This window comes from Nuphar pumila, chromosome 8 (assembly GCF_984573655.1).
Source record: "Nuphar pumila chromosome 8, dmNupPumi1.hap1.1, whole genome shotgun sequence".
NCBI lineage: Eukaryota > Viridiplantae > Streptophyta > Magnoliopsida > Nymphaeales > Nymphaeaceae > Nuphar > Nuphar pumila.
In genome coordinates, this window is record NC_143256.1 from 64,404,362 (window position 1) to 64,422,000 (window position 17,639).

Consider the following 17,639-nt stretch of genomic DNA (forward strand, 5'->3'; position numbering starts at 1 on the left):
GATCTTTGACAACTCGGGCCATTTCTTTAAATTGCGCTTGCAAAGGCTCTTTTTTATCTCTGCTCTTTGATCTGCGGCTTTTACTTTGGCCACACTTCTGAAATGCCGGAGGCACCTCATATTCTTCATCTGTGTTTTCAGTGGAATCTGATTCATCTGAAATCTCTTCTGGTTGGATCTGTTTCTTGGGAGCCTTCTTACTCCTGCGACCATGGAACTTTTCTCTGAATGGATTTCTTTTTGAGCTAGTCCCGGGCTGCTCATTCATCATTTTGTTCATCATTTTTCTGAACATGGCATACATTTGAGGGTCTATGCCATCGTCTTCTTGTTGCTGCTCTCGACTCTTCTCAGATCGAGGGGAACTCATCTCTTCTTCCGAGGCTGACGAGTACTGGGATGCCGTGGTTCTTTTGCCTGATCTTGTCTCAACCATCAAATGGTATGAATGCTCTCTGCAGGGCAAAGACCTGATTAGATTTTGAAGGAATTAGCTTTTGGAAGAAATATTTGCTGAAAATATGGTAGACAATTTGGAAAAGATGTCCCATTACTATGGACTGAGTCGTCGTGGGAATCACAACAATTGTGTTGCCATTCCTTCTGCAAAAGAAATAAACAACGAAAATATGCCTTGTTACCTAGGCGAGGTCGCCAAACCACAATGGAAGAAAAGAGAATTTTATTAAAATGAGAAGAATAAGATTTTATTGATCTTGACAAAGAGGTGGGGGACAAACAATTTGCCACCATTCACGATAGTCAGCAGACACTCTAGGACCTGGAAAGATTTTAAGAGAGACAGGAATCCCAGCCGTAGCGGGCAGAGTGATATGCCCCGGACCATTGTGCGGAGGTGAGATCGAACTCTGCCATAGCTCCTGATAACAGTCGGGCTTCAACGTACTGCTGCCTTTGAGAGAACTGCCGAACACATCTCTCTGGTTGGTAATAAGTGCAGAAGAATGGTCCTAGCAACTTGAACCGCTTGCCATAAGCGTAGGTATATCTGGGAGGAGACAGCTGCCGATCAAAATAGTCCCAAACAACGTCATCCTCTTGAATGTTGTTGATCATGGATCGGTACTGCGACACTGGAAGGAGTTCTTGACCATTGTATCTGAAAGAGCTTGCTCGGGATGAAACATGCTGGAAAAACCAGGACTGAAGTGCGTAGATGCATCCTTCAACTAAAATGGATTCTCCGAGTGAGAATCGAGTCAGACCTCGATATAAGAAGGCGAGCGCTGCCATGGCTATGGAGAGACGATTGGTTGGCCGACTTCCCCATCTTCTCATAAGTTGGATTATTCTGATGTCCATGTAGTTCTGTCTATCTGGGAAGAGGGACAGTCCTACAGTGCATAGAACCATTGCATTCTGAATCTTTTCTTTGGCTGTTCTTGAAAGCGAGCTGACTTCGACGAAGGTCCCGTACTGGCGGTACAACTCAAGTAGGTCAACATACTCATCTCCTTCTAACTGGATCAGGGGCCAAGATCGGCGGCCTGTCATACGAGCTAAGGAGTCTCGGGGGTCCAAACCCTTGACATTGATAAGGAATTGATGCTCTAATGGGTCTCCTGGTTTACCGGCTGGTTCTGGCAACCCCATGATTTCTGAAAATTCATCCATTAAAACGGTCATTTCTCCCCATGGGAACCAGAAGGTACACGTCCGAGGATTCCATCGCTCCGCCATTGCATGGATCAGGTTGCCATTGATGGTCTGCTTTCCGACAGCTGACGCCAGTTCTAATCCGCACTCGCTCAAATGGTCCGGGAACATTCGGGAAAAGCTCTTTAGCCAGGAATAATACCACCGGGGAATGAAAGTTCCGGTGCTAAGGGCTCGATGTTCAGGACGACCTTGTCGCACCTCGAAGGAGATGTGACCTTCAGGAAAGATATGATCGACTTGACTGGATGCCATCGAACTGAAAACAGAAAAAGACTCAGAATGAGACTTAGGAAAATGTGGAAAATTTTTGAAAAAATTTTGCAGGCAGGATAAAGTGCAGCTGGAAATTCGAGATCCAGTAGAAAGGTAGAATGTAAAATCGCCTGGAGTTTTGGAAGAAATTGGGTATTTGAGAAAATCATCTAGGGTTTGAGAAAAACATCTTGTGGAAAATAAGGATGTTTTGAAAAATGCCTAATAAGTTGGAAAATATTGGGAAATGTAAAAATTTGAGGAAATCATACACATACAATCACATCCTGCACAAACATTTATGCACATTTAGCATTCCCTAAAAGGCTGACTCTAGATGCATCATTTTGAAAACAGCTGTAGGACCTTAATCCTAACTCTAGGTTCAGATCATCTTTGTCCAATCCAGTTACGCCGATATACCCGAATCGAAATCCGAGGTACGTGGCATAGAATTTCAACTCCGGTTCTAAGGTAAGGTTTTCCAACATCCTTGAGCGCCTACCGATATACTTCGGACTGTGGCCCGCGGTACGTGGTAGGGGGGTGTTAACCCAAATAGTTGGCCCAGTTGTGGGACTCTGTCCCGAACTATGGTTCTGGAAGAGAGCCCAGCAACGTGAAGACCGGGTAATGATAGGTAATTAAGGGTTTTGAAAAAATGATCACATGCAAGAAATAGAGGGCTCTAAACCCTAGAGAGATAGCTTTTGAAAACTTTGAAGAAGCATACATTGTTTGCATTCAGATCCTAAATTGAGGAGAGTTATATTTAGACCTAAGTCTATATGAGCATGAAAATATCTCCTCAATCTGGTCCTACCAAACCATGCCTAAGCTATATGCAATCAATGTCAGCTAGGTCAGAATGTAGGCTCCTAGGCTCACATGATATTAGAAAGTAAAGAGCTGACATTTTGAGAACACAGTTTCAATAATTGAACTAAGTCAAGCACACTTTTGATCAGACAAGGACAGGTCCCATCACGGTCGCCAAACCTGTTTTCGTCGCGAAATTTTTCCCGTCTTCCCTTCCTTGCGGAAGAGAAAAAGGAAAATGCTTTCGCGATTCAAACTTGACCGGATTTTGGAAATTGTTTTGAAATACTCGCCTCCGTTTTGAAAATTGCGGGAAAATCCATGGGATGGGGCTCGACCTGTCGGTACGAGGTTCGACCGTTCCTGCTGCCTTTAACAGGGGTAATCGAACCAAGGACCAAAACTATGCTTGACTTAGTTAAATCATCGAAGTTATGTTCTATCCTAAATGCACAGAGAATTCAGGCATGTGCTATGAGGTTTTGGGAAAATGCAGCTTGAGAAAACATGATGTATGCTTGGAAAATATTTGGAGTTGAAAAGATTCTCTCAGGAAAAAGATGAAAGTCAATTTCTCAGGAAAACTCATGTGAAAAAGGGTTTTTGAAGTCACAGGAAAGTTCATGAAGTTGTGGGAAAATCATGAATGGTTGAAAATCCTGGGAAAATGGAATTGATTCTTGAGAAAAGGGTGAACCTTTGAAAAGGGAAACACTTCTTAGGAAAACTTGGACTTTGAGAGTTTTCTTAGGAAAATGATGGAAATTCATTGGAAATCCCTTGTGGAAAAGGGAAATTGAAACTTGAGAGGTTGAAAACCTGAGAATCTTAACCTTGAAATACTTGGAAATCGATTTTGGATTTTGGAGAAAGATTGGAAAACTTTTTTTTTGAAAGTCTTAAGAAAGTAACATTTTCCAGGGAAAACTGTGGAAAAACTTGACTTGGGAAAACCGATTTTGGCAAATCCTTAGAGTTTCTTGAGAAATCGATTTCTTGAGAATGAAACTTTCTTGAGAATGAAGCTTTCTTGAGAAAATCATGGGAAAACCAATTATTTCATGATGCGAATGACATGAGTAAATGAATGCACTTTGAAAAGATTTTCTGAGGAATTGGTTGGAAAAATGTGCATTAAGTTAGAATAAATCCTTCACATATTCTGACTGTGGCCATGAATATATTCAGAATTTAATTGATTTAATGCACAAAGCTTTGAAAACATTGGAAATATGATGTGCATTTTAAGATAGCCTAAGAGTGTAGGCTCAGTGTGACTAGTAGAAAGATGATGGATCTGGGTCTCGTCCATATTCCGACTAGGGCTGTAAATATGGATTCCACCGAGTTCATCAACTCCCTAAGAGTTGGTGCACGTGTCATTCGTGTACATCCATAGTGCTTTTGAAATAAATTGCATGAAGCATATAAGCAGGATATTGCATAAATTTAAACTATGTGATATGCATCCTAGTCTAAGCAGGAAATTAAATCTCTTATTCCAAAACATATATTATTACATCACTAAATAAATGAAATAAAAGAAATTTGCAGACTTCAGCTCCTTCTTTGGAATGTCCCTGCCAAACTTGAAATAGGGTTAGCTCAAATATGTGGGTTTTTCCAAGATTTCCAATAATATTATGAAATTATTGGATTTAATTGGATATAAACCCTATGATCATGCTTCTTTGATATTTGAAATGATGAAAATGCAAGAAATTCAGTAGAAAATAGTTTGAAATTCGAAATTGGGGTCAAAATGACCAAAATACCCCTAAAATTAAAGTTACACCTTTAAAATCAGGGTTTTTTTGAAGGAAAACTTGGTAAAATTGAGATTTCGAAATTCAAATTGAATCAAATGATGATGAAATGCAGTAAGAGACATGATGACATGCTGCTAAACACATGAGGACTGTAAAATCAGAATTTGCCATTTTGCAATTTATCCAAAATAACGAATTTCGCTTGTTTTTCACTTGGATCCGGGTCCTGCGGGACCCTATTTTAGTATTATGACTAATCCGAACCTCAAATGGATTCCAAATTGCACCAAATTCGGTATGAAGCATCTACTTACTCTGATAAACAGCCTAGAATGCTAAAAATTACGAAATGATATGATTTAAATACTAAAATTTAAATAAAGTCCTAAAATGGTGGATTTTGCCTATGGATCCGAACCAAATGCACTGCTTAACATGATAATGCAAGATTTACACCATAAAAACTTCTGATTCACTACTTTGGCATTTGATCAACAGAAACACGGATAAAAATATAACTTTGTGTTCCTAAATTGACAGAACAGACCAATGTGACCAAACCGGGGACTGACAATAAAAATTCGAAGAAGGTATCAACACTGTTCTAAAAATCACAGGCTTTCAGATGAAAATAGAGTACACCTTGGACATAACTTTCACTTTTTACAGTTTTGGATTTGGAGCAACACACAAAGATAAACCATAGCCCTAAGTCGATCCAAGATCTCAGAGGCCCAAATAAGGCTCTGACACGTGTCCCGAACTCTCGGTTTTGTTTCAGACATAAAAAAAAATCAGAAAAATCTGAGAAAATCATATTAAAATCTAGACGTTCTCCAGAGTTCAGAACAGTTTTCGGATCGAAAATCGGATCTCCCATGAAGGATATCTCGATTTTACAAGTCGGCAAATGATTTTCAAAACGTATCCCGGGTAACAAAACCCGACTTGCCATTTTGAATGTTTATCGCAGTAAACAAATTCAAATGCCTCCGCATTTTTGGCACAATTTTAGGGACACCTAAGAGCGCATTCCGTGATTTTTTGGGGATTTTTAATAAAAAATAAATGCATAAAATGATGTGTGGACTGACTGACAAAAACAAAGACCTACTGAAAATAAGCAGAATTGAAATGGATGCTAAATTAATCCTAATTAATTCATGAAATGTACTAAATGAATGAAATAAAATGCGAATTAAACCTAGCTAACTACATGCATGTTAAAAATCATCAAGGAAGCATAATTAAACATTTTTATATATGTCGTTTTATGAGAATAGCTCAATCCATCTCTCGGATGAGCTCTTTCTTCAAACGACCCCCGAATCGAATTATGGCATCAAATCAAGGGGAAAAGAAGTGAACCTTGCTTCTTTACGTAGTGTAGAAGCTCTTGAAAGGGGCGGCTATCACGAGCTTCCTTCGTCCTTCGCTCCGGGCTTCGGATGGTTCACCAAAATCGACCTATGCTTGAATCGAATTGGCCACTGCACGAACTTTGCTCCACCTTCTCCAATGAGCCAAAGGGGGCGCGATTTCCAAAGTTCAAAATCAGATTTTAGGAAGGCTAGGTTGAATTTTCAAGTTCACAAAATATGGTCTCCAAAAAAAAGATCCTTCTCTTGGGCGTGGAGCCTTGTTTTTATAAATTTTCTGAAGAAATTTGAAATTCAAACAGGTTCGATCTGAGCCCTCCATGTGGCGCCATCTCAGGGGGTGCCATCTGGGGGTTTGAAATTCGAATTTGGCTTTTGCAGGGAGCCCTCCGGTGGCGCCACCTCATGGTGCTATTTTGATTTTTGAGAAAAATAAAAAAAATGGAAATTTTGTGGGTGAGACACCTCAGCAGGGGGAATTTGGAATTTTTCAAAAGTTTGCTTGATTCTCTCTGCATGGAACTCCCAGAAGGCGCCACCTCAGAGGGTGTTCTCTTGGAATTTGAAATTCAAACTCACCTTTTGTAGGGAGTCCTCAGGTGGCACCACCTCATGGTGGGCTACCTTTATGAGAAAAAAAAAATAAAAAAATGGAGCCAAGTGGAGTCCTGGAATGGTGCCACCTCAAAAGGTGTTTGACACATGTCAGAAGGTCAGAGCAGTGGGCTCAGAAGGCGCCACCTCAGAGGAATTTGAATTTTGCTTTTTCTGGTGAGAGGAGATCTGGACATGTGGCAGTCCAAGACGGTTCCAAGTGTCAGCCTGCTGGAGAGGTTCTTCAGATGGCGCCACCTCAGAGGAGAATTCAAATTTCAAATGGAGGTTGGCCCTGGAGGAATGGAGGATGGACATGTGGCGCCACCTCAGGGTGGCTCCTACAATGCCATGTGGCAAGAGGGAGGAAAAAGAGGGAAGGGATATGTGGCGCCCTCATAGGCCATCTAAAAAAATCAGAGCTCAAGATTTGCACCACCTAGGCTTTGTTTGAATTTTGAATGGTTTGCTTTTTCTGAAGAAAGCCAGGAGTGACATGTGGCGCCTACTTTTCTGAAGAGAGTAGGGAAAAGACATGTGTCCTCTACTTTTTCTAAAGGAGTGAGAAGGAGACATGTGTCACCTGCTTTTTCTGAAAGAAGCAGAAGATGACACGTGGCAGAGGGGAGAGAAGGAGGGCCAAGCCATGTGGCGCCATCTTAGACAACATGGAAAAGTTGAAGTTCAAGATCTGCGCCACCTATGAGGAGATTTGAAACTTTGAATTCTAGTTTTTCTGAAGAAAGCAGGAAATGACACATGGCACTTGCTTTTTCTGAGGAAATGAGAGCTTGCCACGTGTCCTCTGCAGGAAACACACTCCAGATGGCGCCACCTCAGAGGAGACAAGCCTACCTTTTCTGTAGGAGTTTAGGAGTGACACATGTCTCCTACTTTTCTGAGAAAAATAGGGAGAGACATGTGTTAAGCTACTTTTCTAGAAGGAGGGAGGGGTTGACATGTGTCCTCTGCAGGAGACACACTTTAAGTGGCGCCACCTCAGAGGAGACAAGCTCCACTTTTTCTAGACAGGACAACCTATGACACTTGGCATCTCCTGGTAATCTTGGAATGACACATGGCGCAGGATGGATAGGGTGACACATGGCAGATAAATGGGATGACATGTGGCGGCTTCTTAAGGTAGCCCCATACTGACACTTGGCATGTAGATGAGAGGAGAGAGAAAGGACAAGCGGCACCAATCCAGGGGACAAGGCTCCTATATTTTTGGGTTTTTCAAAATTCAAATTTTCAAAAGAAAAGCTTGTGTGACACCACCTCAGTGTGGGTCCCACATTGCTTCTTTATTGAAATAAGGACAGAACCACAACTTCTTTTTGGAATTTTCATAAAATCTGGACTAATGGGCAAAACAGGAATTTTGGAAAGAGTTGGCCCTTGTAGGGCGATTTTGTAAAAGAAAGATATTTGAAGTTGTCAAAAGGGGCAAAATCTGAGGTGAAGTGACTGAAATCCATATTGAAAACTATCCAGATCGTTTTCCTGAGAAAATGTTTTGAAATTCAGAGTCCTGGGGGTAAAATGGGAAGAATTGATAATTTTGAAGACCCAGGGTTTTGAAATCAATTTTGAAAAGAGTTGAAATTCTAATCTGGATTGAAAGTTTTGAAATCAGGAGTTCTGGACCTCGAAATGGCATGCTGTGCAGTGCAATGATTTGAAATGCTCATGCAATGATATGCAATGTCATGTCTTATGTAATAGAATCTTGAACCAAGACTTTGGAGATGTCTGTCTCCTGTCAGGAGTAAAATTTTGAACATCTGAGATAAAAATAGAGAAAAATTGAGAGTTGCAAATGAAATTTGGACTTTTGCAAGTTCTGAGCTCAGAAAATGACCACTTTGCCCTCTGGCGATCTCAGAGGTTGAATGATGATGCTTGGTGAAAATATCAGGGGGATGAGTGAAAATTTGGGGTGTTTACAAACGTGCGATTCAACGTATGTCTACCTGATATTTCATTCTTGCCAATGTCCTCTACCGTCGTGGGTTCAGTTCTGAGTATTCAAGATGCTTAGACAAAGAAGAAGCTATGGAAGTTATCCAAGAGGCACATGAAGGGATTTGTGGTGGCCATGTTGGCTATCAGACTCTCGTCAAGCAGATCGTTCGAGCAGGGTACTATTGAAATACCATGCAGCAGGACTGTCATAGATTTGTGAAGAAGTGCGTCAAGTGCCAAATGCACGCGCCTTACATTCATGCTCCGGCCACATATCTACAATCAGTTGTTTCTCCTTGGTTATTTTCTATGTGGGCATTCGATGTCGTAGGCCCGATTACTCCTGCTTCCAACGGCCACAAATACTTTCTGGCTGCGACAGAGTATTTCACAAAATGGGTTGAAACTGCTACTCTACGCACAGTAGAAGGCCGCCATGTGGTTTCTTTCATTCACAAGAACATTCTTTGCCGCTTTGGCATACCACATGACATTGTTTCAGACAATGGAACCCATTTTAAAAATGACAGGATGAAAACCTTCTATTCTAAATTCAAAATTTCTCATCATTTCTCAGCTCCCTATTATCCTCAAGGGAATGGCCAAGCAGAAGCCACCAATAAAATTTTGATTCGTATTCTGGAAAGGACTGTGAAAACAGGTCGAGACTGGCATGAGAAGATTCATGACGCGCTTTGGGCGTACCGAACCACCATTCGGACTCCAACTAATGTCACTCCTTCAGAACTTGTTTACGGAACTGAAGTAGTGTTACCTCTCCATGTCCAGAAGTCCGCTCTCAAATTTGCTTCCCTTATAGAATTGCCACTTGATCAGTATCAGCAGCAGAGATTAGTGCAGCTAGATTTATTGGATGAGAAAAGGCTCAAGGCAGCAGAGCATGCTCAAGCTTATTGACAGAGGATAGCTCGACACTATGCCAAGTCCGTCATTGAGAGAAAATTTCGGGTCAACGATTTGGTGCTCAGATCAACAGCCCATCTCAAGCATCGACCACGCGGCAAGTGGTCACCCAATTGGGAAGGCACTTATGTGGTTAAGGAAGCATTGCCTCGCAATTTGTATCGTCTGATCAATGCAGATGGGGTGGAAATGCCAGACCCTATCAACGCTCTACATCTGAAGAAATTTTATACTTAGAATGTTCATTATAAAGCCTTTTGTACTCTTCAAAGAGTCATTTCAATAAAACAATGATCTTCTATCAATTCTTACATTATTCTCCATGATACTGGGGCATTTTATTTTGATCTATAATCGCCTTCTTTCATCATATGCAAGCAGAATTAGACAAAAGCTCTTTTCCTCAAATTTTATCTCAATTGATCTTGTGATCTTTATTTTCATTTCATTTGATTCACTTTTTGGTTTTGATTAAATTTTTATCAAGCTATTGCTCATTTATGTCAAGTTTTAAACAAATTTTCGTCAATCTTATTAAAATTCCATCTACCTTTATCTTTAAAAATACCCTTTCAGGTTAAGGGATAAACCTGATGCCTCCTTTCAATGAGGTATTCTTTTTGCCATTTTCCCCATTCAGATAAGGGGATAAATCCTGAATTATCTCCTAAAACTCATTTTGAAAATCTAGCTCATCTTCAAAACCTAGTTCTCGCACTACTTATTTCTTAAACTTTTTCAATCATATATCAGGCTCATTTGGAAAACCCGGTTCACACACCGGTAAAATTCTAACATCAGTCTTCTGATCAAATACCTCCCTTTTGCAAAATTCAAGTTCTGACTTGAACTTCCCAGGATTTGATATTTCCAAAAGATCCAACACCAGTTGGTCATGTATTTCCAAAAGATCCAGCATCCCGTTGGTCATGTATTTCCAAAGGATCCAGCATCTCGCTGGTCATGTATTTCCAAAAGATCCAACACCAGTTGGTCATGTATTTCCAAAGGATCCAGCATCCCGTTGGTCATGTATTTCCAAAGAATCTAGCATCTCGCTGGTCATATATTTCCAAAAGATTCAACACCAGTTGGTCAAGTATTTCCAAAGGATCCAGTATCCAGTTGGTCATGTATTTCCAAAGGATCCAGCATCTCGCTGGTCATGTATTTCCAAAAGATCCAACACCAGTTGGTCATGTATTTCCAAAGGATCCAACATCTCGTTGGTCATGTATCTCCAAAGGATCCAGCATCTCGCTGGTCATGTATTTCCAAAAAGATCCAACACTCGTTGCTCATGTATTTCCAAAAGATTCAGCTCCCGCTGGTCGTATATTCCAAAAGATCAAACCCTTAGGGTGCGACTCCTCAATTTTATCATTCCCCAAACCTTCAAGTTCTTCAATCTCACAAATTCTAACAGTTTCCCAACCTCTGGTTGTAATATCTTCAAAATCTTATAATTTTCTCAACCCTCGGGTTATAACCTCCCAAATTCAATCACTTTCAAAACATCAGATTAAATCCTTCATTTTCAAATCCAGTTTCTATAACTGGTTGGGATTTTCAAATCCAGTTTTATAACTGGTCGAGATTCTCAAATCCAGTTTTATAACTGGTCGAGATTTTCAAAATCCAGTTTTTATAACTGGTCGGGATTTTCAAATCCAGTTTTTTATAAATGGTCTGGATTTTCAAATCCAGTTTTTATAATTGGTTGGGATTTTCAAATCCAGTTTCTATAACTGGTCGGGATTTTCAAATCCAGTTTTTATAATTGGTCGGGATTTTCAAATCCAGTTTTTATAACTGGCCAGGATTTTCAAATCCAGTTTTTATAACTGGTCGGGATTTTCAAATCCAGTTTTTATAACTGGTCGGGATTTTCAAATCCAGTTTCTATAACTGGTCGGGATTTTCAAATTCAGTTTTTATAACTGGTCGGGATTATCAAATCCAGTTTCTATAACTGGTCAGGATTTTCAAATCCAGTTTTTATAACTGGTCGGGATTTTCAAATATAGTTTCTATAACTGGTCGGGATTTTCAAATTCGGTTTTATAACTGGTCGGGATTTTCAAATCCAGTTTGTATAACTGGTAGAGATTTTCAAATCCAGTTTTTATAACTGGTCGGGATTTTCAAAATCCAGTTTTTATAACTGGTCGGGATTTTTAAATCCAGTTTCTATAACTGGTCGGGATTTTCAAATCCAGTTTTTATAACTGGTCAGGATTTTTAAATCCAGTTTCTATAACTGGTTGAGATTTTCAAATCTAGTTTTTATAACTGGTCGAGATTTTCAAATCCAGTTTCTATACCTGGTCAGGATTTTCAAATCCAGTTTTTATAATTGTTCGGGATTTCAAATCAAGTTTCTATAACTGGTGGGCAATTTCAAATCCAGTTTTTATAACTGGTCAGAATTTTCAAATCTAGTTTTTATAACTGGTCGGGATTTTCAAAATCCAGTTTTTATAACTGGTCGGGATTTTCAAATCCAGTTTCTATAACTGGTCGGGATTTTCAAATCCAGTTTTTATAACTGGTCGGGATTTTCAAATCCAGTTTCTATAACTGGTCAATATTTTCAAATCCAGTTTTTATAACTGGTCGGGATTTTCAAATCCAGTTTTTATAACTGGTCAAAATTTTCAAATCGAGTTTTTATAACTGGTCGGGATTTTCAAATCCAGTTTTTATAACTGGTCGGGATTTTCAAATCTAGTTTGTATAACTGGTTGGGATTTTCAAATCCAGTTTTTATAACTGGTTGGGATTTTCAAATCCAGTTTCTATAACTGGTCGGGATTTTCAAATCCAGTTTTTATCACTGGTCGGGATTTTCAAATGCAGTTTTTATAACTGGTCGGGATTTTCAAATCCAATTTTTATAACTGGTCGGGATTTTCAAATCCAGTTTTTATAACTAGTCGGGATTTTCAAATCCAGTTTCTATAACTGGTCGGGATTTTCAAATCTAGTTTTATAACTGGTCGAGATTTTCAAATCCAGTTTCTATAACTGGTCGGGATTTTCAAATCCAGTTTTTATAACTGGTCGGGATTTTCAAATCCAGTTTCTATAACTGGTCGGTATTTTCAAATCCGTTTTTTATAACTGGTCTGAATTTTCAAAAATAGTTTTTATAACTAGTCGGAATTTTCAAAATCCAGTTTTTATAACTGGTCGGGATTTTCAAATCCAGTTTCTATAACTGGTCGGGATTTTCATATCAGTTTTTATAACTAGTCGGGATTATCAAATCCAGTTTCTATAACTGGTCGGGATTTTCAAATCCAGTTTTTATAACTGGTCGAGATTTTCAAATCTAGTTTCTATAACTGGTCAGGATTTTCAAATCCGGTTTTTATAACTGGTCGGGATTTTCAAATCCAGTTTTTATAACTGGTCGAGATTTTCAAATCCAGTTTTTATAACTGGTCGGGATTTTCAAAATCCAGTTTTTATAACTGGTCGGGATTTTTAAATCCAGTTTCTATAACTGGTCGGGATTTTCAAATCCAGTTTTTATAACTGGTCAGGATTTTTAAATCCAGTTTCTATAACTGGTTGAGATTTTCAAATCTAGTTTTTATAACTGGTCGGGATTTTCAAATCCAGTTTCTATAAGTGGTCAGGATTTTCAAATCCAGTTTTTATAATTGGTCGGGATTTTCAAATCAAGTTTCTATAACTGGTGGGGATTTTCAAATCCAGTTTTTATAACTGGTCGGGATTTTCAAATCTAGTTTTTATAACTTGTCGGGATTTTCAAAATCCAGTTTTTATAACTGGTCGGGATTTTCAAATCCAGTTTCTATAACTGGTCGGGATTTTCAAATCCAGTTTTTATAACTGGTCGGGATTTTCAAATCCAGTTTCTATAACTGGTCAGGATTTTCAAATCCAGTTTTTATAACAGGTCGGGATTTTCAAATCCAGTTTTTATAACTGGTCAGAATTTTTAAATCGAGTTTTTTTAACTGTCAGGATTTTCAAATCCAGTTTTTATAACTGGTCGGGATTTTCAAATCTAGTTTGTATAACTGGTTGGGATTTTCAAATCCAGTTTTATAACTGGTTGAGATTTTCAAATCCAGTTTCTATAACTGGTCGGGATTTTCAAATCCAGTTTTTATAACTGGTCGGGATTTTCAAATGCAGTTTTTATAACTGGTCGGGATTTTCAAATCCAGTTTTTATAACTGGTCGGGATTTTCAAATCGTGTTTTTATAACTAGTCGGGATTTTCAAATCCAGTTTCTATAACTGGTCGGGATTTTCAAATCTAGTTTTATAACTGGTCGAGATTTTCAAATCCAGTTTCTATAACTGGTCGGGATTTTCAAATCCAGTTTTTATAACTGGTTGGGATTTTCAAATCCAGTTTTCATAACTGGTCGGGATTTTCAAATCCAGTTTTTATAACTGGTCTGGATTTTCAAATCCAGTTTTTATAACTAGTAGGGATTTTCAAAATCCAGTTTTTATAACTGGTCGGGATTTTCAAATCCAGTTTCTATAACTGGTCGGGATTTTCAAATCTAGTTTTTATAACTGGTCGGGATTTTCAGATCTAGTTTCTATAACTGGTCGGGATTTTGAAATCCAGTTTTTATAACTGGTCGGGATTTTCAAATTCAGTTTCTATAACTGGTTGGGATTTTCAAATCCAGTTTTTATAACTGGTTGGGATTTTCAAATCCAGTTTCTATAACTGGTCGGGATTTTCAAATCCATTTTTTATAACTGGTCGGGATTTTGAAATCCAGTTTCTATAACTGGTCGGGATTTTCAAATCTAGTTTTTATAACAGGTTGGGATTTTCAAATCCAGTTTCTGGTTGCACTTTTGGATGTGATATTTTTAAACAATATTTTTCAATAAAAACATGGGAAAATCGTCAACCAAAGATATAAAAACCGACTTTCCACCGAAGTGGCGAGTACGGGTCGAATCCACAAGGAACGGGATATTTCTGAATTAATTCTAAAATAACACTTTTTTAACATAAAAAGTTTACAATCTATGTCAATGTTTACAAGTTACATTAAATAACATTCTAACTATGAAAATAAACTACAATGGGCGGCTAAGTCTTCAGCAGGTCTCCAGGGGCATTTTTGTCTTTTCACATCAAGTGCAGTCGCACATCACAATTGAATTGCATCTGTTAACCTGTTCTAAATTAACAACCTGCATAATAAAAACAAAAAGTCAGTAACTAAATCAAGAATTCATCTAAATTACATCTATGACTAATTCTAAACTATTTCTACATTAAACTATAGATAATTTAAATATATAAAACTAAAATTATACTATCTAAGTGAACTAACTAAGCTAAGCAACTCTAATTACTCTAAATACTGTTAATATACTAACTACAATGTTAGAAAACAGTAAAACTACACGAAATCAGACAAATGAGTAAAAGACTGTTTTGTCCCTAAAGAAGGCAAAAATGGATTCTGACAGCTTTTCGCAAAACGAATGTTTGAGGGGTCAAACGAATTTCAAAATTCGTCAAATAACTTATATTCTGTAAAAGACAGATTCAAGAAACTGACACATTTTACAGATATGAAAATTACGTTATGAATCTCCAGAACGAAGCGTTTCAAAATCAGGATAATTTGGGAAATCGCAGGACCCGAAATTTCAAAATCCGAAAAAGCTGTTTTAATAATACGCTTAAAAACCAGACCAAATCAACTCGGATAGATCTGAAATTTGGTTTGCAGACAGTTAACATGCCAAAGTGGAGAATAGAACAATAATTTTTCGAAAAATCACAAAAAATCTACATGCGATGATGAGTGCACGATCGGGTAAAAATTAGGGTTTTGGTTCAGTGCACTATTCATCCCTTTGAATCCACTAATGCATTTACACATTAAATCACATGAACTAACAGTCCTAAATTACACCTAAACTACTGCTAAACTACAGAAAATGATAACAATTAAACTATATTATAAAATCTAAGAGATAACCTAACCTAAACTCACTAATACCCTAAATAAGATATCTAAATGAATATACACTCTAATTAAACATAATGTATAATGTCTAATATCACTAACTAGATTAACTATCTATTCTAATATTAATTCTAACCTACTAAAACAACTACTAACCTACGGTTAGGCTAACTAGCACTACTAACTAAGGTTAAACCTAACTAGAGTTAGATAGGGTCGACTAGGATAACTAAGGTTGACTAGGGTTTACAACGGTTGATTAGGGTTAGTAGGATTTAACTAAGGGTCGGTTGTGGTTAGTATCCTAACTAAGGTTAAGGTCGACTAACTATGGTCGGCTACTTAAGGTTAGTCAAACTAACTAGGGTTATCTAAATATCTAGATTTAGGAACTAATTAAATATCTAGGTTAGTTTTACTATCTATCTATGTTAGTGACTAACTATAGTTAGCTACATAGGGTTAGGCTAATTAACTAGAGTTAAGGGAGGAGCTAGGTGGCGGTTTTATGATATGGCATTAACTTAGGTTCACACCACCTAGGTTATCTAAATAGATTAACTACATAGGGTTGACTAGGGTTTAGCTATGGTTAGTAGGGGTCGACTAGGGTTAAATAGGGGGTTAACTAAGGCAAGTTAATAAATAAACTACCTAGGGTTAGATTAACTACGGGTAGAATTCATTAGAATTAACTACTATTAACTAAGGTTAAATAGAATAACTAGGGCTAGATGCTAATTAACTAAGGTCGGTTGGGTTAATTAACTAACTATGATTGACTACCTAAGGTTAGGAATTAATTGACTATCTAGGTTAGTTGACTAGGTTAGTTTCTAACTAAAGTTAGCTAGTTACCTAACTAGACCTACATGACCTCTAAAACTAAAGCTAATAATGATAAATACCAATTACTCTAATTTATCCTTGTTAATGAAAACTACTAAATACTATCTAGACTAAAATTAAGACAATGTAATATAGTTAATTAACCTAGACTACACGATTTTAGAAAAGCTAATTTATTTCAAACTTACTAAGTTAACCCATATCTAATTAATACTAAATCAACTTAGGCAAGTAGTCAAGAGAGCAACAAATAGGAGAAACACGAATTTTGATAGGATCCAACTCCTCATCTTCTAGCCTTAATTGCACATTGGGAAAGTTTTGATTTCAAAAACCGTCCAGCCATTTAAGACCCACACTTTTTTTCCAAATAGGCATTAAAAGCACTAACTCTTTTTGAAACCTTTCCAAAATCACATTCCACGAATTTGGCTTGATGTAAAAGAGGCTATAACATTAAATTCTTGCCTTCATTACTCATTTGAAAAACTCTTATTTTCTAAAACCATCCAGCCGTTTTTCCTTCTTTGCATTAAAAACATTAACTTCTCTTTTTTTGAAAATCTTTCACAAAGCACACTACACAATTTTGACTTGTCTTAAAAGAAGAGCTATCATTTAACTTCTTGCCAAAATCGAGTCAACCATTTTGGAACTCTTTTGAAAATCCAAGCATTAAATCCTCTTTTTGAAAATCTTTCCCAAAGCATCCCACACGATTTTTGGGGTTGGCTTTAAATGAGCATTTATAAGTTTAAAACTTCCCAAAACTCGTGTAAATGCTTTTGGAAGGACCTTTGGAATTCCAAAGGGTTTCCATAAAATCGTGTAACCCTCTTTAAAAGGCCCTTTGGAATTCCAAAGGGTTTCCAACTTTGAAAATGAGAAGTCATTTATGACTTAGTTGGGAAATAGGTATTTTATTAAAAGCAATTCACGAATTGGGAGGAGGTGTATTCATACCAAAATCGTCTTCTCACTACAAAGACCTCAATGCCCCTTCATCTAAAGACTATCCTAATTAAATACCTATGCTAGAATAAAATTAATCTAACTAACTTACTATCTATATAAATTAGTCTAAGGGTATGAATGAGAATTAACGAATTGGAAAGCTCTATTGAATTAACACTACACCAAGAAAAACGAAATTCTATATTAATGCTAATTTAGCTAAAACGAAAATTAAAAATTATAATTATTCTAAAGAACACATACCTAAACTAATTATCAAACACAATAACAATCATCTATAAGCTACTATCTATAGAAATTTTAAGCAACACACGAATTGAACAAACCTAATATGCAGTCTACATTAAGTTAGCAACATAAAAACTACAAACTAAGGATTCTAAGCAAAACCTAACTATGCTATCTTACACATAATACAGCTAGACTATTAAAACTAAAAA